The 24294-nt window shown below is 39.2% G+C and overlaps 1 protein-coding gene across 4 annotated transcripts in view; it reads left to right on the forward strand.

Moving 5' to 3' along the window:
- Window positions 1-24294, forward strand: part of Msra (methionine sulfoxide reductase A) — a 341517-nt gene that overhangs the window by 46665 nt on the left and 270558 nt on the right. The gene's annotated exons all lie outside the window — the stretch shown is intronic.

Here is a 24294-nt window from a genome sequence, read left to right on the forward strand (position 1 = left end):
TCATTGTGAGGAGGAAATGATAAAAGGTAATTTTTATGATGTTGGCAGAAATGGCTGGGGATGGTAGAGAATAGAAATTGAAATCTTTTGGATAAAGAGGAGTGAGCTGTGTTTGAAACAGTTGGAGAAAAATTCCATTATTTTTAGTTGATTAGATTTTATAATTCAACGATTATTATAGCCTGGCTCTCTCAAAATGTTTTAAGTAAAAGGAAAATCTAGAAAATTCATCGTTTTTCTTTTTATTTCCACCTGGTGTTTTATTTAGATATATACTTTATATCTGGTTTCTTAAAAAATATATCCTATTAGGCCTGCTTATGGTTGGATTGTGATAGTTCTGATCTTAAAAATCAGCATTATTGTAGGAGAGATTAATTGTAAGTCATGTATTTTGGTGGCCACTCTCATTATCAGCAAGTATTGTATTTCCAAAAAGGAGAATTTGAGTTGTGGGATTTGATGATGACTTCTTATAATTATATATTTTCTTTTTATGTACTGACAGAATACAGGAAAATCGTATATATGCTCATAAATACTAATCATTGTGGACAATATAAAAGACTGCTCCTGGTCTATGCTTTTGTTTTGAGTATGAAATCATTGATTTGTTAATCCTTTGACAAAACACATTGTTTATAGCTTTCCGTTATTGCGCGCCTAAATGATCAATTGTTTAAGATATTTTTTGTAAAATTATAGTGACACATCAGCAATCCTGCAAATGGCATTTCATGTATAAATACAATTTTAAAATATATGAAATCTAATACAGGTGTTTGAATAATTAAGTTGAAACATTTTTTTCCTTAACTAATCAGCATTTTGATCCTTAGTAAAATGAAATCATTTAATGTTTATGTGGGTTGCCAAAATGACAACCTTTGTTTTATAAGCTCCTTTGTACACCACCTCGCTGATTCTCCTAAAATGGATGCCAAGCCCTGAGAGACAGGCTGATAGGCACTAGAAAGGAGGTGTTTGCATGACCACTGTCTTCGTGTTTGAATTGATCACAGGATCATTCGTGCCCACACTAAAAACAAAAACAACATACGAAGCAGAGAGTTTAGTAAATAAGCTCAGATTAGGGTTACATTGTAATACTGACCATCTTATTACCGTTTATATTTACTTCTTAAACATTTACCACAATGTTTTGCCATTTAGGATTGCTAAATATATAATTTATTTAGCTTACTTTAGATCATTTTTTTCTTTCAAGTTAAAACAATTGTTTGATAGCTTGTTTCTTAAATTCTGTGTAGCGAACTCAATAAGAACAAACTTATATCCAAAGTATATTATGTGTAATTATTTTCTATCAGTATAAACAAAAATAGGCGAATTAAACAAAAGCGTCAGAATATATTTTAAATATTACAATTTTCGATATTGGTAAAACTATTATTTTAAGTGTAATTAGGCTTAAGATTTGATAACTACTAGCTATTTTACTCAATAAAGTTTCTTCCTAATACATTCTGTCTGGCCTACTTGTTATACGTCTTAAAACGAAAAAAGTTCTCTGTTAAAATGTTCATTGTTAACTGGGTGTAGTAGACATTGTATGCAACCTTTTTTTAAAAGATTGATTAAGAAATCATTTTTTTTCAGAAACAGACATTTAGGTTTAAAATAATGCATGTTTTTTTCTCTAGATCTTTTATACTATAAACACATCGACATTAGCTACTATTTTCATAATAGTAATCATATTTCAAATCTTGTTTTAAAGTGTCTAAATACTGTTGTTTGATTGTAAATGAACCTCTCTTAAGCACATATTCACTGTAGTTTGAATTGTTTAATATTTTGAAGTGAATCGCTAGGACAGAAATGGGTTAATATTTGACTGCTACTTGATGCCTGTCATTAAGTCCCATTTCAATTGTAGTTACCTGAACACACACACACATTATTCTATAAACTAATGCAAGCCTCTCAGGGGGCCCTGGTCCAGTATTTTATAATTATTCACTCATTTATTCATTTATTCAACAAATGTTTATTGAGTACCACTTAAGTATGCTAATATTTTACTGATGAAGTTATTTTGGGTAACAAGGAAGGAAGCTGCATATATAGATAGAAGAGGGAATAGATTTAAAATATTGCTTAAAAAGCCTGGAGAGAAAAGAGGACTGTAATGAGATTTATTTTAGTAGATTAAAAGAAGCTCACTTGATTGTACCATGTATATATTCCAGAGTGCTGTTATTAAAAAAAAAAAGAGTGCTATTATTAAAAAACCAGGAGGTTAGCTGCAGTCCACACAACTACAGGAATTTTATTTTACTATTGTTTTGTGGTTGCTGCATCCCATTGGCCCAAGTACTCTGGTTGTTCCACTCTTCCGACAGACGTGTGGAGTGTGTAATCCTGATGCTGCAAAGAAGAAATTAAGTAGAGAAGACCAAGCCAGCATTCATATGCTAGATTTGATGTATGATAGAGCAGATATTATTGAACTTTTGAAGATACAGCTGTAGTATAAAAGCAATAGTCATTTCTGAGGAACTTTTTGTTTCCTTTGTTTTCCGTTGTGCAGAGGAGGACCAGAAGGCCAATCCCACATCTCTAAGCCAGGATGGCCTCTGAAAGTACATTTGCTAGGGGGCAGTGTGCTTGAAAGAGCTCAATCAGCTCACCATCTGTATGCTCCAGGGGACTTTTTTTATTGTGAGCGCTGAACTTAGTGGTCTAACTTTATTCCATGTGGTTGTTTCTAATATAAAGAAAAGATACAGGCTCATAATCTGAAGAGAGGCTAGAAGTCCCCCTGTTAGGGAGATGGGCTCAGAGGCCACAGCTGATGGGATGATGGTGGACATGGGCTGGGCCACAGGTGGGCACTGCTGGACATTCCACACGGAGTCTGAGGGGCCTGCACGTGTCAGGCAGCAGATGCCAGAGATGGTTCCGGTCTAGCTGGATGAGGGTGGAGGACAAGAGCAACTGCTGAATGTCTTTTCAGTTTACCAAATGCTTTCACCTGTCATCCATCTGGTCTCAGCAACACTTGGCCGTAAGGACTGATCCGTGACACACTTGATAAATATGAACCTGATTATTGTCTTCTTACTAGCACCCTCCTGGCTGAAAACCAAAAATGACTGTGCTTGTTTTTGCCTTGATTCTGTGTTGCTGTTCTGAGCTTAGAGGGGTGGAGCCTAGAGCCACATTCTTTGTGGATGCATTAGAATCCCTGGAAGTCCCGATTGGAGACAGTGCAAAATAGGGGCTCAGCAGTCATGTTGTGGACTGACTACCAATCCCTTCTCCAGCCACCCTTCATTGTCTTGTATTCTCCCCATCCTCATCCCATGCTGTCCCTTAGGATGTGGTGGTGTGACCTAAGCAGGCCAAACAGATTGCCAGACAAGTTTAAAGTATTTTTTAGGAGCATTAAAAGAAGGCAGAGGGACTGAGAAGGTAAACTGGTGATAGGACATGGGGCAGAGGTGAGCGGCAGCTCCAGCATCAGCTACAGCCCTGAAGGAGCCTAGGAGGTGAGGCCCATAGGGCCTTGTGTGCAGATGGGTCTGGGGTTAGACTGGGATTCAGCACTAGCCATACCACGAGTGGAGAAGGCATTAGGGGGGCAAGGTATAAAAGGGTTGCTGGGGCTGGTTCATGGGGAGCAGCATCTTTCTAACCTTTCTGAAGGAATGCTGAGAGGCCAGAGAGGGAGAGGAGGTCAGGACCATTGTATGTATCCGCATGTGAATTTTAGCTCTCTTTCTTCTCAAGCCCAGTGCCTTGATCTATCTGTTAGAGGATGGTCCTGAGCTCCACTGGCACTGATGGTGGCCCTAGCGGGTGAGTGCACCTGTGGAATTGGAACAGCAGGAATAGAAGAAAGCCAAAAGGTCTAGGGCAGAGAGGGTAGCATGCCAATGTTTGACCATGGGATCCAGGGACTGGGTGGGGTGGGAGATGTGACTGGGGACTTCTAGAGCCGTGTGGTAAGGGAAAGACAACTGAGAGAAATTCTGGTCAAGTGAGAGGAAAGGTCCAGAGAACACTGAGGCTGGGAGTTCCCTGTGGTGGCAGGTTAAACTCACAGGACCAACCTTGCAGGCTGGTTCCCAGGGTTGTCCAAGGCTGTACTTGGGTTCCTTTTCTTCCCCAAGAGCAAGTGTAAAGCCATGCAGAAGAGGAAAAATGTCACTTGTGTGTGTTCTGTATTCCACAATGCTTCAGGAATGACAGTTTTCTTCTCTGTCTCACAGTTAAGCATCTTTTGGCCAATACAATTAAAATACCCCCATGTATTCACCTTGAAATTCTGAAAAATGAGTCATATAGTCCTAGAGTGACACCATCCTTTTCTCCCTGTATATTGATACCATTTACACCTCTGTTCTTACTAGCCACTGTAAGTGACTCTCTCTTACTGGATAAGATCAAGTGGTTCCCAGGGACCAAGAGTGTTTTACCCCAGGGTGTCATGGGAATGTCAGAGAACATGAACTGTAGGGGTGGCTCTATTCTTTAGTTATGGGCTTTGGTGAAGTTATGGATACTCAGTTTTTTCATCAGTAGTCTCACTTGCAAAAAGTGTGTTAGGAAGAGAAATAAAGAAGTACCAGGTATGATCAAAATGTATAGTGAATATTTAAATTTAAACATTTATTGCAGTGAAAAACCCCCACTACCATTAATCCCTCTCAAAACACTTGCTTCAAACACACTTATCCCATCATTCTGGCCACTTTCTAAAGCAGCTCTGGAAGTCCTCTTTCCTGAGTGTCTTAAAAATATGGTGTGATAAAAAAAAATATGGTGTGATAAAAATATGGTGAATGCTATTGCCAAGTACCACCCAACAGAAATGCAGACTTATAAAAATATCACAGTATCATCCACCTTATTCACTGGATCTGGCACTGTGTGATTTCTGGCTTTTCTCAAAATCAAAATGACCATGAAAAGTAAATGTTCTGAATCTACTGAGTATATCAAGGCAGCCACAGCAGTGCAACTAAAGACTAAGGAGACTTCCACAATGGCTTCAGAAAGTGACAAGAACGTTGGGATGTGTGTTAGAGGTTAGGAGGAATATTTTGAGGAGACTAATGGCAATATATCTTTTACTATAATAACATTTTTTAAAAATGCAAACATTGCCATATAATTTGATCACACCTCCTATATGAAAAACACTTAGCATAATGTCCAATACTTAGGAAATACTCAATAAATGGTAGTGTTATTATTTTATTATTTAATAAATTTAGTAATAATTTTAAAGTTTTGATAAAATATTTGTAACATAAAATTTCCCATTTTAACCATTTAAGTACAGTTGAGTGGGGCATTAAGTATGTACATGCCCATTGGTTTGCTGTCATCTCCACTATCCAGTCACAAATCTTTCCAAATTGTAAGACTGAAACTCTGTACCCTTTAACAATAACTTCTCAGTCTCTCTCTGCCAACTACCATTCTACTTTCTGTCTCTATGAATTTGACTGCTTTGGGTACCCCATGTAAGTAGAATCATACAGCACTCATTCTTTTGTGACTGGCTCATGTCACTTAACACAGTATCTTCAAGGTTTATCCATGTTGTAATGTGCCAGAATTTCTTTCTTTTACACATACCTTCTGTGTGCATAAACCTCCTTCAACATGGAGCCGTGGGCAGGGTAAGTTCTTATTGTACATTCTTATTACTGTGGGGTGTGGGCAGCAGTCCAGGTTCCCCATCATCCCTTTCTGTACAGCCCAGAGTGGCAGAGTGTGTGGGTGAATTGTGGTACACTAGGATGATAGTGTTATTTTTATGGTTAGTTTTTGTTTTTGTTTTAGTTACCTGGGTAGTACTTGTGCTGTGCTTTCCTTAAATTTGTCTTACGTTGTTAGTGTAATATGTGATCGACAAACCTGCTTAATGACAGCCAAATTTTCAAAATAGAGACTGAGTCACCTTTAATCACTAGCTTGCCTGAGATTAGTATGTATGTCCCATTACTACACTGAATAAGAGATATTAAGAAATGAAATGACAGTTGCTAATCCATTAACATCAGAAATTTACTTTTAAAAGGAGAGAAAAGCCTACCTGGGCAAGATTTCCATTTTCTTCCTCATTAGCATGGTAGATTTTATTAGAGTTATGTAACTTATTTTTTGTTTGTTTTTTTTTTTTTTCTCTGGTTCTGGGAACCGAACTCACGACCTTGCGCTTGCCAGGCAGGCGCTTTGCCGCTGAGCTAAATCCCCAGCCCCTATGTAACTTATTTTTAAAAGAGGTCAATGTATTAGAAATACTAGTCAGAAGAAATGGATTTGACTGGATGCTTTAAGAATTTCAGTGAAATATTTCATCTCATTTGCTAGCTCACACTTTTAGTTTCAAGTTCAAAGCATAGATCTTAAAGATGATGCATATGTCTTTGGAATAGCAGGTTTTTAGGGTTTTACTGGCATCTGTCCTACAGCAATGACAGTATGGAGTCCCAGTACTGTTTCTCCTACTAACTGAATGATCTTAGGAACAACTTCAATATTCTAATGATCAACTTTTCCTGTCAGTGAAATGGCTCTTCTAGTACCTGTATCCAAGTGTTGTTGAGAATATTAAATGAGATAATGTGCCTGGAAGCAATTTAGCTGATAGGTATTACACAAACATGAGAGGTAATTATCTAGTTTAGCTATCCCAAGTGCATGATGGTGATGGATTCAGATAATGTGCCTAATTCTATATGCTTTTCAGCTGTGCATGTCAATAGATTTATGCATTGTACATACATATTTTTAAGATGCTTTGAAATTTTTTCATCAAGAAAAACTTTCAAATACAGTGAAGTACTGAATAAAACAGACTATCCATATCTAATAATTTATTATCCAGAATTAATAAATGGCTATATTTATTAAACACTAGAGAAACACTAGAGCTTTATTCTCTCATTCCTGAAATTGATATAAAACATTTCCATGCATATTTTTATAGTATTTACTGTATATGTGTGTGTGTATATATATATATATAGTATATAGTAACAGAATGTAGTATAGTAGTATATATTGTAACAGTATATAATAGTGATGGCAAACCTTTTAGAGATGTCAGTGATAGCAAACAGCCCAGTGTGGCATGCATGCCATAGATTCATCACCACTGGTATACAGTATATGTAGTATATATAATAATAGTATATAGTATATGTAGTATAATATATAGTAATATATATTTACTATATATAGCTGTCAACAACATAATTATTATTTTATATGATTTAAAACATTGGTTTTGAACTATTGCTATTTTTTTGTAAAGTAGATTAGGCATTTTTGAGATTTATCTGTGTTGCTGTTGTAGGTCCAGTGTTATAGAGTAAGTGTTTTACTGTCATTGCCTCATTTTTCTGTGTATGGACATTCAGATCTTTGCTGGTGCTAATGGTGCTGTCAAGGCTATCCTTGCATAAGATTCCTAAAGATATGTATGATCTCTTGGAGAGGGCCTGGAAATAGAGCTGAGGTACTGAATCTGTTAGTGTCATTCAATAATGCCAAAAGTTATTCTGCTGAGAATTTATACTGGGGTACAAATTTGCACTGGGGCATCAAAGTTTTCATATCATATCTTCATTAATTCTTGATAGTATCTGTCTTAGTTACTTTTTGCTGGGAGAAAATACCTGACACCCACAAGTTAAAGGAGGAGAAGTTTATTTTGACTCAGGGTTTTTAGAGATTTCCGTGCCTATAGTCTGCTGGTTTTAAGGCAGGGCAGCATGGCAGAGAGGCATGGTAGAGGACACCTGATGGTATGGCAGGCAGGATGGAGAGAGGGATTAAAGGAAGGGGAGGAATATCTATCTCTATCTCATCCAAATCTATATCTCAGTCACACAGTGACCTACCTTGTGCAGCAGGCTTTACCTCCCAGCATCACACCTGGCTATAAACATGTTAGTGGACTAATCCAGTGATGAGTATCATGCCCCCATGATTGAGTCATCTCCTAAAAGCCCCAACTATGAGTGCATAAGGCTTTGGTTGGACATCTACGTATAAACTATAACAGTATCAGACTTTAAAATTTTTACCAATCTGATGGCCAAGAAATATTTTTCTATTACTCTCATTATTGCACCTGATTACTTAGTGAGATAGAGCATCTTTTTATATTGGCAAAAATTTAGATTTCCTTTACTATACATTCTCTATTCATAGTCTTTTGACAGTTTTTTTTTGAAGTTTTTTTCTTTATTATTTTGTAGTATATTTTATATACTGATTCTTTACTGTATGAATTGAAAATATCTTCTCAAGTTTTGGTCTGTTTTTCATTTTTCTTGTGGTAACTTTTGAAATAAACTGTGGTATATGTTTGAACAATTGGAATACTTTCATTTTTAATTTTCAGAGATGATTTTTATGATAACACATACTTGTAGTTCATGCTCTTGGATGTGGCAGGGAGGGCTAATGGGACTAATATTTCTGCAAATGCCCCAGAATTTCATCTCTTTAATTGATATTTGTAGGATAAAGTTTATTTCCATACAGACTTCTGGTCAATTTTTTGAAACCTTACTTTTAATTTCCAGGTGCCAATGATTGAATCAAAGACTATTGTGAAATTTTGTTATTTGTAAAACTCTCGTAGCATATTATAATATGGGCACACTCCCATTGCATATGTGGCATTATCAAGTAGGAGTTCTTGGTCCCTTAGAAAGAATGTTCTTTTGATCTGATTACAGTGATTTCTATACAGTGAATAAGCTCGGTGCAATGAGCACTTTCTCCTTTCTCTAACCGGTAGCCTTGCTAACAAAATAACTTAATTGAGAAATTCAAACTGTTGGGGCAAGTGGAATTGAGTTGTGTCTGAGGCTCCTCTGTATCTTTTGTTGTGCAATCAAGTAGCACTTATTCACCAGTGTTGCTGGCTGTCTTGCCTAAACTAAACCCACCTAATCTCCCAAATCACTTTGCAAAACAAAAGAACACACAGAAGATACTGAAGCCAGGAGGAAGGGGCAGGCGATGCACACAGCACTCTTTCTCTTTGCTGCTTGTCACTACGTTATTTATATGGAACTACTTCAGTAATTATGTACCTATTTTAATGCTCCAGTGGGACTGTACACTGTCTTCACTATATTGATATATTGATAGGGGCTTTGGTCATTTAGGCCACTTGGCACCATGGCCCAGCTGATTATAGTTTGCTGCAATCAAATGAAATTCCAGACAGAAATTAACCTGTGGAACCCTGCAAACTGGAACCTCCCTTCAGGATCTTGCAGACTTGCTGTTCTTGTAGGCTGGGGCCAGGTGCTTTCTGACAGTACCATAGGTTTTTTTGTTTTTTGGTGTGTCTCTCCCCCCCCGGTACTGGGAATCAAACTCATGACCTCGCGCTTGCCAGGCAGGCGCTGTGCCTCTGAGCTAAATCCCCAGCCCCCTGACAGTACCATAGGAACCAGGGAAGAGTCCTCTCTTTGGCAGAGGCTTGATCATTCTTCCTGTGCCTGCTGAACTTTTCCTTGAAATTAGCATCTCTGTACCTTTCCTTTTCTATGGGAAACCTCAGTAAAGAATGTGTGAAAATGACTACTGTTTAATTATGAATTGTTTTCTCCATATTACCGAAGTTACTGCAACTCTGTGACACGGACAAACAGACACACATTTTAGGTGAGAAAATTGCAGCTCTGAGAAAAGAAGTGCCTGGCCTCCTTAGCAACAACACTGGGCTTAGACTAAGTGCTAAAGTTTCTATCTAAATGTTCTCCAAGAGCCTCTGGGCTTATAGGTGGGGCTTTGGAAGGTAATTGGATCATCTTGGCTTATAGCTAACTTGCTGTTAGAAGGGGAAGGGGCCTGATTGAAAGAGGTGGGTCACTGGGTGTGTGGCCTGGAAAGATTTCTCTGCCTCTTGGCTCCTCCTTTGACTCTCTGGTTCCTGGCTGCTGGGAGGTGAGCAGCTTTCTTCTCCTCAGCCCTCCAACCATGCTGTGATCGTGCAAGGGTATGTGCCAAAATAAACGTCTCCTCTTTTAAGTTGTATGTGTCAAATGTTGTGTCCTAGGGATGGGGAAAGTGACTGAGAGACCAAGCCTTCTCATCCACCAAGTGGGTGCAATCCAGGGTGTGACCCTTGTGATGGATGAGAAGGAGGAGCTTGGTGTAAAGGGTTGCTCTCTCTCAGCCTCTTCTCCCTCTTCAAAAGAGAGAGAATAAAGTCATGCAGTTTAGAGAACATGGACTGTCAGAATGTGAGACGTGTGAAAATTTTTTTTTAGACAATGCTGAGCATGGCGCTATGTAAAAACAAAGGTTCTAGTGTCTTAGAATCTTAGAGGTCATGTAGTTTACCTCTTTGCATCCAAACCAGTGCAAATCTCCTTCCTTTGCCTCCTGAGAAGCAGCTCCTGGCACCTCTGGGCAGAGTTTCCCACAATAAACAAAGCCTATGGAGGAAGAGGTGTGTAATGGAGCATTCTGAGCCTCTGATTCCAAATGGCTCCGCACTTAATCTTCTACACATGCCATTTACTGCTTTGGAATAACAGATTAGTGATGATGAGATTTGTTTGGCCATTTCTGGAGATAGCATTTTTAAAAAGAGGAAAAAGAAAAGGAAATCACAAAAACCCAATGTGCTATTTAAATTAAAAAAAAAAAAGTTTTATTTCCAGGAGAGCTTTTGCCATTTTCTTAATGCTTATTCTCCTTCTGAGAGCCCATTATGGAACGAGTGTGACAGCAGTTTACTGTAGTGAGCGTGTCTTGGCTGGGCCAGGGGATGAATTAGAACCTCGATGAAGGCCAGAGGAGCAGGCAGAACTGTGCCTAAATTACCCCAGATAGTTGCCTAGCCATTCCACTTTTTTTTAAAGACCTCCAGAGAGCATCCTTAATCTCTTTTAGTTTCCCTTTTCAGTGTTTAATAACCTTTGCTGTCAGGAAATTCTTCCTCATATTTGACCCATTTTTCCCTTGCCACAGTTCAGTCCCATTTCTCTTGTCCTTGGTGGCGACAGAATAGCGGGTCATTATCTTCTTGATGATGGCCTTAATGTTCTTCGAGGAGATCAGTAAAAGCTTCTTTAAGCCTACTCTTCTGCAAGTGAGATAAATATATCCCTTTCCTCTCCACCTTCTTTCTGGAGAGTTCTATTTGGAAGTATCTCTGACATTTTTCTTTTGAGTCTCTGATCCAAATGTTATATCAGGCCTGTTTTAAGATAGCCATTGGTTCATCTTTATCCAAAGAACAAGATTTTTTTATACTTTTCCTTGTAGTTGACTCATTCAGTTTAACTGTGGTTTGTTGACCTCCTCCTGGAGGTGCTGGTCATTCCGGAGGCAGAGGGGTGGAGGCAGAGAGGGAGCCTGAATGCTCTTTGTCTGTGATGGCCCTTTGACAGTCTATGGGTGGAACTGCTGCTTTTCTTCTCCATGAAAACATTTTTTAAAAATTTAATTTTGGTGCATCTCGAATTTCCATTAGCCTCATCCTCAGAAAGTGATGGCTCTGTTGTGTCATCATTGTCCTTCTCATTCTTGATCCATCTCGCAAATGTCCCAAGGGCAGTTGGCAACTATTACCTTTGCTGCATGATGACTGGGGGACCTGTCTGCCTCCCCTTAGTTTTTGCTGATTCTCACGTGGTGGTGTGGTTAGTCTCTGCATCTCTCCAGCCCTTATCAGAAATGCCTGTCATGATTTAAACTTTATGACTGTTGATTGGTCGTCACTTGAGTTGTTCGGAAATTTATTTCATTTCATCTTATGCTTTTTTTTTTTTTTTTTTTAAGTTCTCTGTCTCTCCACTCCTTCCACCTGAACATAAAAACTGCACAGAACTTTTGCCTGGCTGCCAGCATAGGCAGCCCTCCCACCTCGCCTGCCAAGCTTTTAGCAGATGAAATAAAAGTCTATTTATAACCAGTCTCCAATGGATTTCCTCCCTACCTGTGGTTGTGCTCCATCAGCAGGTGTACTGAGCAGATGGAGGGGGGTTTTAATTTTTTCAGTTCAATTAGATCAACTCTCCAGGTTCAGACCAGTGCATTCCCTTTCTCACTTAGTTTCTTCCTCTTGGCATTAAAATTGTTGAGCATAGCAAAACCCAAATTAAGTCCAGGAGATAAAATGCATATAGTGCCTGCCGTTAATGTAAGTACTTTGGCAAAGGAACCATGTTTGACATCAGAGGGTAAATCAGTTTTAACCCCTTCTTTTCTAATGCTTAAATTAATGTGATTTAAATTAATATTCACAGCACTAAAGTGATAAGAAGCATCATTGCTTTCTTGTTTTTTTATGATGTGCTTTTATTAGCATTGGAACTTATGGGTTTTGAAACTATATTATACTGTCTTTGAAGAAATAATTTGTCTCTAGTAATCAGTTTATATGATAAAGAATTTCAATGGAGTTGAGGTCATTAGTTTCATGAGATTCATATGATACCATTTTTTCATGAAAAGTGGAATTGTCCAGGAAAGTGATCAAATGGTACTCAAAGTCCAGTACCGGTCTGAACATGGTCTTTCCTAGCTCTGAGTTTAGGACTACCAGCCAAGAAAAGGCAGTTTTTACAAGTCCTGGCTTCTACCCATGTCAAGGTGTGTTTCATGTCTCATACCTGCCTTTGGCAGATACATCATCTCTCTCCCATGAGCCCTGACGTTTGCTAGGCCAGCTGTCAGGGGAAGCCGGGGATGCCTGCAGCCACACATTCATGCTTCCCCCCAGACCTTCCCAGGCCACTGCACTGAGTTTGATGAGGTGCCCTTTCAGGCCTTTTGTTCTATCTAGCACTGCCAGAGTGATTTAGCTAATATCTCTTCAAACATGGGCTGAAATAAGCAAGATTTGGCTTATTTCAATGTATTTTTTTGTTCAGTTTATAATAGAAGCAGCTTTTTCCCTGTTCTCAATTCTTAATTATATCTGGATGCTTTTTTTCAAGGGTGGGGATTATGTAGATTTGTGGCTTGTTCTGAAGCCTCTGTCCTGTTTTATTAGCTGTCAAGATGCGTGGGGTGGGGGGTTGTCCTAGCCAAAAGATTTGACCGTGCTGATCTGGCAGCCATGAAAGAGTGTGAACTGTGTTGTTAGGGAACAGTGCAAATGAGCCCACTTCTCACCAGGTCAGTATCTGATGAGGCTATTGAAATGTTCTCCCCAGTTGTTTTCTGTACTTTTTTGCAGATTCTCATATCTGGGGGATAATTTAAATATTGGTCCTTCCATCTCCTTTGCAGAGTCTGTGTCAAGTGACTGTCTCGATTTTCACAATGAAGATCTCACTTTCTCACAAGGCGGCCTGACCCAGGCTATCTTTGGTACGCTATTTTACTGAGCTGTGCTGCTATGAGCTTTCTTCCCATTACTTTCATCTGCAGATCCTTCTATTACCTTTTGGGGTCATCTGGCACAAAATCTAATTCTGACATGTGGCAGCCTTTCACATATTTGAAAAATGACCCTCCTGTGTTCAATCATTTCTACATGACATGGTCTAGTTATATGGCTTTCTCTAAATGTGCCCCAGTTTAGCTAGCTCTTTGTTATGGAGTGGCATGTAAAAAAGAAGGTAACATTTTATCTAGTGCAGTCTAATAAGCACAGGATTGTCACTGTCCTAGTTAGAGGTCAAGCATGGCCTAGAACTTCCTGTTTGCTTGATTTCACTAAGTGGAATATTTGATTTTTTCTTACAGAGCATTAACACATCCTGCCTTATTTCAAAACCCAGCAGGACAGCGTGGTTTCTGTGGTATCCATGGACAGGAAGAATGTTTCAGAGCTGTGGATGCACTTCGATCTTTTGGATTTAGCTTTGGTTGTTTACCCACATGCCTTGTGATTATAGGGTGTGTGGATCTATGGAGATGATATTGAATGAGTTACTGAGTGACAGCTTCCAGGCTATCTGGAATGCTTATGCAACCTGTGTGCATGGATCGTTCTCTCCGCCCCTCTCTTTCCTGCCCTCACTGCTATACTGCCCCACTATTGCTTGCTCCTCTGATGGGACCCCTTAATCTTGTCTTCTTTGTAGAAGCCAAAGCAATGGGATGCTAGACTCTCTAGGAATAGAAAATAGGTTTCCTGGTTAATTCCATCATGATTATCCATCTCCTCTCTCGTGCATTCCTATAGCAAGTGGAACCATCATAGGGAGGGGCTATTAGTTGGGCTTTGGGGGACTTTTTTCTTATGTGGCATTCTTATTTCCAAGGGAAAGGCTATGTGAGGGGACCTAGGAGTGTCTCAGTGTGGGCAGCTCACCCTCCACGAGTGCATGCTTATGTTGTGCAATTCCATAGATGGCTGTTCACTGAGTCAGAGGCTTTTGTTCCACGTTGTTGCCACCCTGTTTCAGAGGTCATCATTGCCACAGGAATGGCAGTTTTGTCATTGTGAACTTCCTTGCAGGCCCCTGCTGAAGTACCATACGTGGGAGGGTGTAGCATGAGTGTCTCAGATCTCTGCTCATGTTGTCAGCTTCCTAAGCTGTCGTAGATCTCTTCCTCATTCAGATAGTTACCTCATGATTCAACTTTAATTAACCATTAATTTTACAAAAAATAATGTTTATTCAACAGATAGGTTTTGAATGTTTTTTTTTTTTACCTTGGACCAGGTGCCATGCTTAGAGCTGGGGATAGAGTAGGGAGCAAAGAATTGAATGTCCTCAGTATAGGAACCAGTGATCAGTGGTTGATCAGTGATCAGATCACCAGAAACCAGTGATCACATATGTACCGTGTACATACGTGTGTTTCAGTGTGCGTATGTAAGCAGCATGTCACCACAACTTGTAACTGTGACATAGTATGAGGTGGTCTGTGAGTAGCAGCATGAACAAAGAATCCCCCAAACACAAAGGTTTGGATTGACCAGTTTTGTCCTGCAAATAAACTGAGCTTTGAGCCAGAGCTTGATCATTGAGTAGCACCGCATCCATGTAGGAGGGGCGTATTCCAGGTGGGAGAAAAGGCTGAGCAAAGACACAGAGATATAAAGCTGTAAAGTAGTTCTGCGAGTCCAGAGCAGAGTCATGGGCAGAGCCCATGGCAAAGCCAGTGGCAAAGTGAGAAAGATGCTGCTTCAGCTGGCACAAGCCTTTGCTGGAGCAGGTGGACCTCTGCAGACACAGAGGAAGGAGCGTGGAGAAGACTGTAAAACTTCATTGTCTGAAACCCTTAGGTTAAATGGGTGGTTTTCTAAGGAAATAAATATCAAAATTGTCCTAAAAACAGGTAGAAGAACAGAAATGGCTCAAGAATAAGGAAAGGAGCAGGGAAAGTTTCTCAGTTAAAAAAACTGGGATCCAAAGTGTCATTGGGATCATACAGTTTTAAAGGCAAATACACAAACACAGACTGTGTAGGCTACTTAAGATATTTCAGGACGTAGATAAAGAATGCCATTGTTCTCTGTGTCATCAGATGACTGCAATCTGATAGGGACCGTCAAAATAGATGCCTAAATAAAATACAGCAAGTAGAGTGTACAGGTTTTAGAGAAAACTTTGAGCTCCTCTGTGTAGCTTGCACCCTGTCTCCATTAAATCTCACAGGACCACTGAGTGAGGACACCTGCTATGTCTGTTAGGACAGCCACTGAGACTGCGTGCCAGCTGCTGCTCTTGCCCTGACTTGGAGCTCCTCGTTCCTGATGTTACAAGTTTTAGTTGCTCTCAGTAAGATTTGACAGCATTTGTCTATTTTTTTGTGGTACTGAAGACTGAACCCAAGGCTTTGTGCATGCTAGGCAAGTGCTCTATCACTGCGCTATACTGCTGGCCCCATGTACTTTACTTTTCTTTTCAAAGACTTAATTTCTTAACATATTTGTTAATCACAATTAGTTTTTCTTCATTGTTTACATTTTGCTTGATTCCTAATGCACAGGGTAGCTCTGGCACATAGGTCCAGCCTCTACCCACTGTCCTCCCTCCTTGTTTTAAGGAAGGACTTGCCACCATCAAATTGAGCTTATTCCAGCATTGCAAGGGCGTTTCAGTGTTAGGTAAGCTGATATTATATGGAACCTGTTAATTTTTTAGAGAGGAAACCATGATCGTCTGAATAGATATTCAAAAGCCATTTGATTTATTTCAACACCTACTTTTGCTTAAAAATAAACACGAATTGTCTATAAATAAAATACCAAAGGCCACTTCTCTCCCATTATAGAGGGCATCTATGAAGAGCCATTAACAGTGGCATGACCTCATAAAAATGCCTGCTTATTATCACATTTCTTCCATCTTGTTTTGGAAATTATAGCTAATACCACTAAACAATAAAAAGTGATAAGAAGCACAAATATTAATGCGTGTGTTAAAGAAGGAATGAGCCATTCTTGCAGCCAATGACAGTAAAACCTGTTAGTTCATGAATTTCATGTATTGAGTAAGAAATACTTCCTGACAAGCAGTCATGCACACGTACTGTGTGCTGAGCTCTGTGCTGAACACTGGGGTACTAAGATCAAAGAGATGCTCCTACCCTTGAGGTGTCTAAAAGGTTGGTGTTAGGGAAAGGCCAGACAAGCAGACAAAGAAATAATTTGAAACTAATCATTTCAGAGTTCAAAAAGGTAAAGTTTGATTTGGGCTGGATCGAGGTAGAGGCTTGGACATGGGAGAAATAGTTGGTTTATAACATGGAATAATATAAGAGGATGCTGGAAATGTACCCTGCCCAAATTCACTCTACTAAATACTTCTGGAAGTGCTGTCTGTAAAATTATTTCTTTGCCTGTGCTTTCCGGGAGCCCTCTCTTAAAGCATGGATTCCTGGTAGGACTTTCTGAGCCAAGCTCATTAGGCATTCCTGCTTTTTTGGGGGCTGAGGTCCCAGGTTGACTTTCAAGGGAAAAGCTGATGACAGAAGAGAGGTAAGTCCAGAGAGAGGATGGAGAAGATGCCTCCCCAGGAAAGGAGAATAGTGGGTACTTGGGGTAAAGAATTGCCAAGGAAGGGAGAAGTCTTGAGAAGAGGCAGCAGAGATAGCCTGAAAAATCCACACCTTTCCCTTAGCTGGGTCAGTGGAGGCCCTGTTCCATCTCTGGATGGTCACATTATGCTTAGAAAGGCTGGTTTTGTCTACATGAAAGTGTGAACTTTGGGAACAGAGAACTTTATATAGATGTAAGTTTCCATAGAGTGTATATTAGAATGACTTTCAGCTGTTGGGTTCATATCTTTTACTAATCATATAAGTTATCTTATATAAATGGATAAACAGTAATTTGATAATACTAATGTGAATAGAAGCAATAGGTAGACTTGTCCCATTACCATAAGATCAAGCAAATACAGCTCAGCTTGGTTTTTTTTTTTTTTTTTTTTTTGTGTGTGTGTGTGTGTGTGCAATAGCTGTGAATATTACTTGCTAGTATTAAAATATTTTAATTTTCAACAACTTGGACTGTTTGCTCTGATGAGACCTTTGGGAGAGCTGTCAGAGAAAACCAAATGAACCCTCATTTTCAGTCATGAATGACTCTGATTACTGTGATGAACAACAGTCATAGGTCCCTGCTTCCTTGTTTGAAGTCACGTAAAACATAACCCTCTGTCTTGACCAGGAGATGCCAAAGGTGATATGTGAATGCAAACATAGGAGGCCCTTCATCACACTGAGGAGATGCTTCATTTTCATCAATCAGGAAAGATACAAGCATCAAATCAAAGGGATTTGCAGGATTTTTTTGAAAGTTTCTGGTTATTTTATTTTCACTGGATCTTAACTATACCCTCAGGCTAATGTTGCTTGGCAGTGGTTGGGCAGATCTTGAGCATTTGCTCTGGCTTTTTGGAGGTCCTCATTCCTGTGTTAGAGTAATGAATTTACTTCATTGCCCAAATAGACTTGGCTGGGATAGTAATCCAGTGGTGCATATCCTTGATTGTAGGAAAGACTTTACAATGAAGACTCTTTTATTCATTTATTCATCAAATATCAACTGAGTATTAGCTGCAAGCTGTGAATTATAAGAAATTCTAGGGGGAAACCCAAAATGTAAATCAAGGTTCTAACTATGTGTAAAGACCTCTGGATGACATGAATTATCAAAAAGACATATGTACGTCATGTGGTTATAAGGTCACTGAGAAAATACTATAGGCCTTTTCATGTTTCTTCTCAAAGGCCTTTATTGCCTCCACAATAAAGATTATATTCTTCAGCCCACTCCCTGAAGTTCTTTACAAGCTAACTACAGGCCATCTTGAGGTCCTTGCCTCCCCTCTGCTCCTCCTGTACCTAGGAGGTGTGCTTTTGCTCTCTTCAGCCTCTATGTACCTCCTGTTTTCTTTGGGGAGGCTGTCCTGCTTTGTTTCCAAACTTCAAACTTCTACATAGTCCACCAAACTAGCTCTTAGTTTCCCACTTGAAACTTTTATCCTAGGCTCCCTCCCTCTCACTCAAGGCAAAGTTGCTGCCTGGATGGGTACTGGAACATCTGGGATATAGAGTCACCTTGGGGAGAGGCTGGTGCCTGGAATATTGGAAGACAATAATTCTCAGCTCTCTTGGGCCAGTCCAGACTGGTCTAGCCCCTTCCAAGAGGAGCTCAGCATTCATAATGACAGGTTCTGGAGACTCTTGAGGAGAGACCTCTTGGACTTAGGACCTGGGAGACCTTTGTGAGCATGGGGGATCTGAGGTATCTCTCTTAACCTCCAAAACATCCACATGGGTCCTTATTCTGCCTCCTCACAGTTCATAGTTATGCCTTCATAGCATTCTTTAAGAACATTGTAGTGAGGGGCTGGGGATTTAGCTCAGTGGCAAAAGCACCTGCCTGGCAAGTGCAAGGTCGTGAGTTCGGTTCCCGGTACCGGAGAAAAACCAAAAAAAAAAAAAAAAAAAAAGAACATTGTAGTGAATTAAACCTCCTAACTCCATGGAGTTCCATTATCTTGGATATCATTTCTAGATATTTTGATATTACTATATATGTTGTCCATAAAATCCATGTCTTTCATAATAAAATATGAATGTCTCTATAGAAGAAAATGACTTTTGTTGAACAAGATGATGACAAGATACCATAGGGCCTTCTATTTGGGTATTAGTTGGTTCCATTCCTTAGCATCTCGAGGAGGCAGTGAAGGCCATCTTGTTGTACTTTCTGCTGGCCAATAAGTCTTCAACTTGGGGGTGGTTTGTAGTGGGCTGAATGACTGATGTGTGAAGTGACTCTAGCTTGAAAAAGCAACCAGGTTTAGTTATGTCTGTATATGTATTTAGTTCTTTGATCAGCATTTGAGCTTCCAAGGTGATTAATACATAGTTTTTCGGGGGCTGGGGATTTAGCTCAGGGGCAAAAGCGCCTGCCTGGCAAGCGCAAGGTCGTGAGTTCGGTTCCCGGTACCAGAGAAAAACCAAAAAACAAAAAAAAAACCAAAACAAAACAAAAAAAAACATAGTTTTTCCTTTTGGAGGGAAAAACTATTCAAAGAAATGTGAAAGTATTCAGTGCTTTAATGGAATCACTGGCTTGATATATGTCAATTTCTTGCAAAATGTAGTGCCTGGTGAGCTGGTCAGACAATGCTTTCAGCTAGTAAGGTGTGTCTTTGTACACCTGTACACTTGTGTAATTTGTAGGAGTACTGGGAGTCTGTTGTGTGTGTTGCCAAACCTTTTTATACCAGTTAAACTTGTTATTAAATGTACACAATTTAATTGCGTACTAGGTAAATCAATGAAATATAAATGCAAAAGAAAAATAAAAACTTTTGTTTGCATTAAACATTCTGCCAAAAATTTTGGAAAAACAGCAAAGTCCAGTCACTTAAAAATGTCATTAAAATGGGTGTGGGCTCAATGAGGATCTTGACGCTGGTAAGTTTGCTGATGGGTGGTTTCTAAATTTGTCTGTGAGGTAGATGTGAGCAGTGAGATGACAGAGTGGGAGCTTGAGGAGGGTAAAGAAGGGTCGAGAAGGATGAGGTGGAGATAGGAGCAGGAGCTCTTCGGAGTCCTGCGGAAGGACTACTGGGTGGCACTGATGGTCTGCCTCAGGCTGGAGAACATGCTGTTTCATGCACTGACCTAATGGCTGTGACAGTCTCTGGCCATGCTCAGTGGGCTTGGATAGAAGTAGAAGAAAAAATGCTTGGAATCATCAGGGCTGCCACTTGGTGGGGTGGGTGGGACAGAATTTCCAAGAGAAAAGAGATTTGGAGGTTGGACCAAAAGGCTGAAACAGCCACTATCTATTAATTCACCAAAATGATCAACACAAAGAAAGAAGAGAGATACCTGTTAATATTCTTTAAGCCTTTTAGAAACATGGAGTTTTGCCTTTGGCCACCAAAGACATATGAATGTGCCAGAAAGGTACTGTTCTGAAAGACCCCTTACCCTTGTTACCATGGCAAAGCCAGAGCTCAGCATGCCATTGGCGCTATTAACAAGACTCTTGCCAAGAAAATAAATATACATACCAAATATATTGAGACTCCAAGAGCTGAGGTAGCCTCCTGTGAAGGAAAATGCACAGAAAATGAAGGAAGCCAAAGAGAAGAGAACCTGGGCTCAGTGGAGGGACCAGCCTGCTTTACCTGGAGCATCCCATTCCATGCAATCCAGTGCAGAAGGCAGACAGGCTGGAACCTTGTTTCTGTGAACTCATGGCAGGATAGGTATAAAAAAATAAAATAAAATAAAATAAAATAAAATAAAAAGGCCTCTGTACTGTCAAGAAAGAAAGAAGAATCATGCAATGTAGTCTAATTGTGAATATAAACAGATCTAGAGAACAGAGTTGGGCTAGGCCTAGAGCTGGATGTGGGCAGAGAACAGGTGTGATGGGAGGAAGCCAGGGAGGCTGTGTCTGAGACTGGTTCCTTGGCCTTAGCTCCAGGGGTGAGGGGATCCAGTGTAGGCATGACTAGAGGTGAGTGGGACAAGTGAAGTCACTGGAAGACATGGAGGTGTAAAGGTCTATTCTGAGGACATTGAGACCACCCCATGATTTGGTATGGACAGGTGGATGGGAAGACAAGTGGCAAAAACCATCAAAGGGTGTATCCACATTTCCAGGGAGACTGTGGGGTAAGAAAAAGCCTGAGAAGTGGAGGGCAGTGTGATGACATGACCACAAAGTACTTTTGTCTAAGGAGAGGGGAATGCTGGTTTTCCCTCTTGATTTCTTTGGGCACAAATCATATTTCTTCTTCTGTAAGAACAAAATCTGTACTTTTCACTGGGTGTGGGACTGCTTCCATTAGCAAGGCATCTGCTGGCATCTGCTATGAATCTTACAGAAAATCTAAAAGAGGCTCTGGTGCCATAATTGGAGCTACCACTCACTTCTTTCTCCTGTGATTGTACTTTGATATTAAATAAGTTTTCCTTTATGAGACATCAGTCAGTAAATAGAGCAGGATGTATGGTTAAATAGTTAAAATTATTTTCATCATTGCAATTATAATATGCCTTACCATTTCAAACCAAATATCCACTTATCTTTCCTGAAATTTTGCAAGAAATCTATTACTCAAGGATGCAGACATGATTTTTTGTGGATTGAGTTAAACATTTTTATGGATTAGATATGAATTCAGTAAAAATAATTGAATTAAATTGGGTGACATGAATAATTCATGACATGTAATTTCACATCAGTTCTAGTATAAAAGTGGAGCTACTGGTTTATGTGCTGGGGAAAATGTACTTTATTATTTAGAAAGGTGGTGAACATTTATTATTTTGGAAGACAATTCATTTTATGATTACATAGAGGCATAAAAAATTGTAAGACTGAAAGAAAGCGTACAATTTGAACTAGGTGTCTTTCATGCAGTTCACCACTTCCATCTACTTGGTGAAGTACTTGTTGCTGTATGTTGGTCACTAGTGACTTCAGAAAATATACCGTGCACACCTTCTAAGTCTTAAGAGTGAGTCCAGTAATTGTGTCAGAACCCTTTAGGGCATGTGAAGGACACAGGGCTTCCTTTGAGGAGTGCAGGGCAGTTCTGAGGTTACCATTGTGCTCTGGGAGACTGAGGTCCCATGCTTTTGATTGCATGGAAGACTTTGTTATTTTAAGTTTTATTGAAAAAAGGTAAGACAGAATTTCATAACAAAATAATAGGAGAATAACAATAGTTAATACATTGCATATTATCATCTTCAAATTAATGCAAGATATGGGCATAAAAAATTCTCCAATTGATATTAGCACAAACTTTCCTTTTCAGTGAACTAAGAGACACTAATAGTGTAGCTGCCTTACATCTTTCTCCCTTTTCTCTTTTTTCCTTTCCCCTTCCCCCATCCTAGTTCCTTTTTCCTTTTAAGCAGTTACTTCCCATTTCACAATATATATTGTACATTCCAGACCTTATTTCATTTTCTCACACCAGGGAGATAATGTGATGTTTTAACACATGAATCTGATTTGTTTCACTTACGAGTATGGTCTCAAGTTGCATCCATTTACCTATAAAAGTCTCAAGTTTATCCTTCTTTATGGCTGAGTAGTACTCTATTGTATAAAAAGAACATGTCTTTTTTATCCATGCCATGGTTGATGGGCATTTGGGGTGTTTCCAAGATTTAGCTATTACAAATAGTGCTGCTGTAAACATGGGTACACATATATTGCTGTGGTATGATGTTTTTAATTCTTCCAGGAAGATATCCAGAAGAGGAATAACTGGATCGAATGGCACCTCCAATTCTAGATTTTTGAGGAATCTCCATACTCATTTCCACAGTGGTTGTACCAATCTGAATTCCCATCAACAGTTGGGTGGGTTCCTTTTTCCTCAAAATCTCTCCAGCATTTGTTGCTATTTGATTTTTTGATGATAGCCATTCTTTCTGGGGTGAGGTGGAATCTCAGTGTTGTTTTAATTTGCATTTCTTGAATACCAGTGATACTGAACATTTTTTTCATATATTTATCTGCCATTTGTACTTCTTCATCTGAGATGTGTGTATTCATCTCAGATGCCCATTTTTGGATTGGGTCTTTCAATTTGGGGTGTATAAGTTTTTTGAATTCTTTATATGTTCTAGATAGAAGTCCTTTGAGGGACAATTGGCTAAAATTATTTCCCACTCTGTGGGTTGTCTTTTCACTCTGTTGGTGATTTCTTTTGGTGTGCAAAAGTTTTGCAGTAAGGTGAGATCCCACTTGATGATACTTTGAAATGTTTCTTGTGTAGTTTGGATTTTGTTCATGAACTCTCTGCCTATCTCTATGTCTTCAAAATTTCTACCTACTTTCTCTTTCAGTAGATTTATTGTTTATGTTTTAACACTTAAATATTTGATTTCTTTTGACTTTAGTTTAGTGCATGGTGATAGACATGGGTCTAGTTTCAATCTTTGGCGTTTAGAGAGCCAGTTTCTCCAGCCCCATTTATTAAAGAGGCTGTCTTTCTTCCAGTGAACAAGTTTGGCCCCTTTGTTAAAGATAAGGTGGCTGAATGTGTTTTTAGTTCTGTCTGCACTTTTAATCTGTTCCACTGATCCTCAGGTCTGTTTTTTTTTTTTTTTTTTTTTTTTTTTTTTTTTTTTTTTTTGCCAATACCATGCTGATTTTATCACAGTAGCTTTGTAGTATAATTTCAAGCCAGGGATTGTGATGACTCCTGCTTTGCCTTTGTTGCCTAGGATTGCCTTTGCTAGTCTAGGTCTCTTCTGGTTCCAGATAAATTTTAAGAATGTTTTCCCTAGATCTGTGAGATACGCTAATGGTATTTTGAATAAGATTGCATTATATCTGTATAACAGTTTTCGGAGTATCGCCCTTTTCACAGTGTTGGTTCTTCCTATCCATGAGCAAGGAATATGTTTCCACTTTCTGAAATCCTCTTTGACCTCCTTCTTGAGAGTACTGTAATTTTAAATATATAGGTCTTTTACTTCCTTTGTTAGATTGATTCTTAAGTGTTTCATTTTTTTGGATGCTACTGTGAAGGGTGTGGTTTCTGTAGTTTCTCTCTCAGTGAGTTTGTTATTTGTATAAAGGAGTGCTATTGATTTTTGAGTGTTGACTTTGTATCCAATTGAGAAGTCCTTTGGTGGAGTTTTTAGGGTGTTTTATGTAGAGTATCATGTCATCTGGAAATAATGATAGTTTAACATTTTCTTTCCTATCCTTATTCCTTTTATTTCTCTCTCTTGTCTAATTGCTGTGGCTAATGTTTCCAGAACTAGGTTGAATAGGAGTGGTGATAGTGGGCATCCTTGTCTTGTTTCTGATTTTAGAGTGAAAGTTTCAGTTTTTGTCCATTTAATATGAAGTTGGCTGTTTGT

The sequence above is a fragment of the Chinchilla lanigera genome, unplaced genomic scaffold (genome assembly GCF_000276665.1).
Source record: "Chinchilla lanigera isolate Chin_1 unplaced genomic scaffold, ChiLan1.0 scaffold00002, whole genome shotgun sequence".
NCBI lineage: Eukaryota > Metazoa > Chordata > Mammalia > Rodentia > Chinchillidae > Chinchilla > Chinchilla lanigera.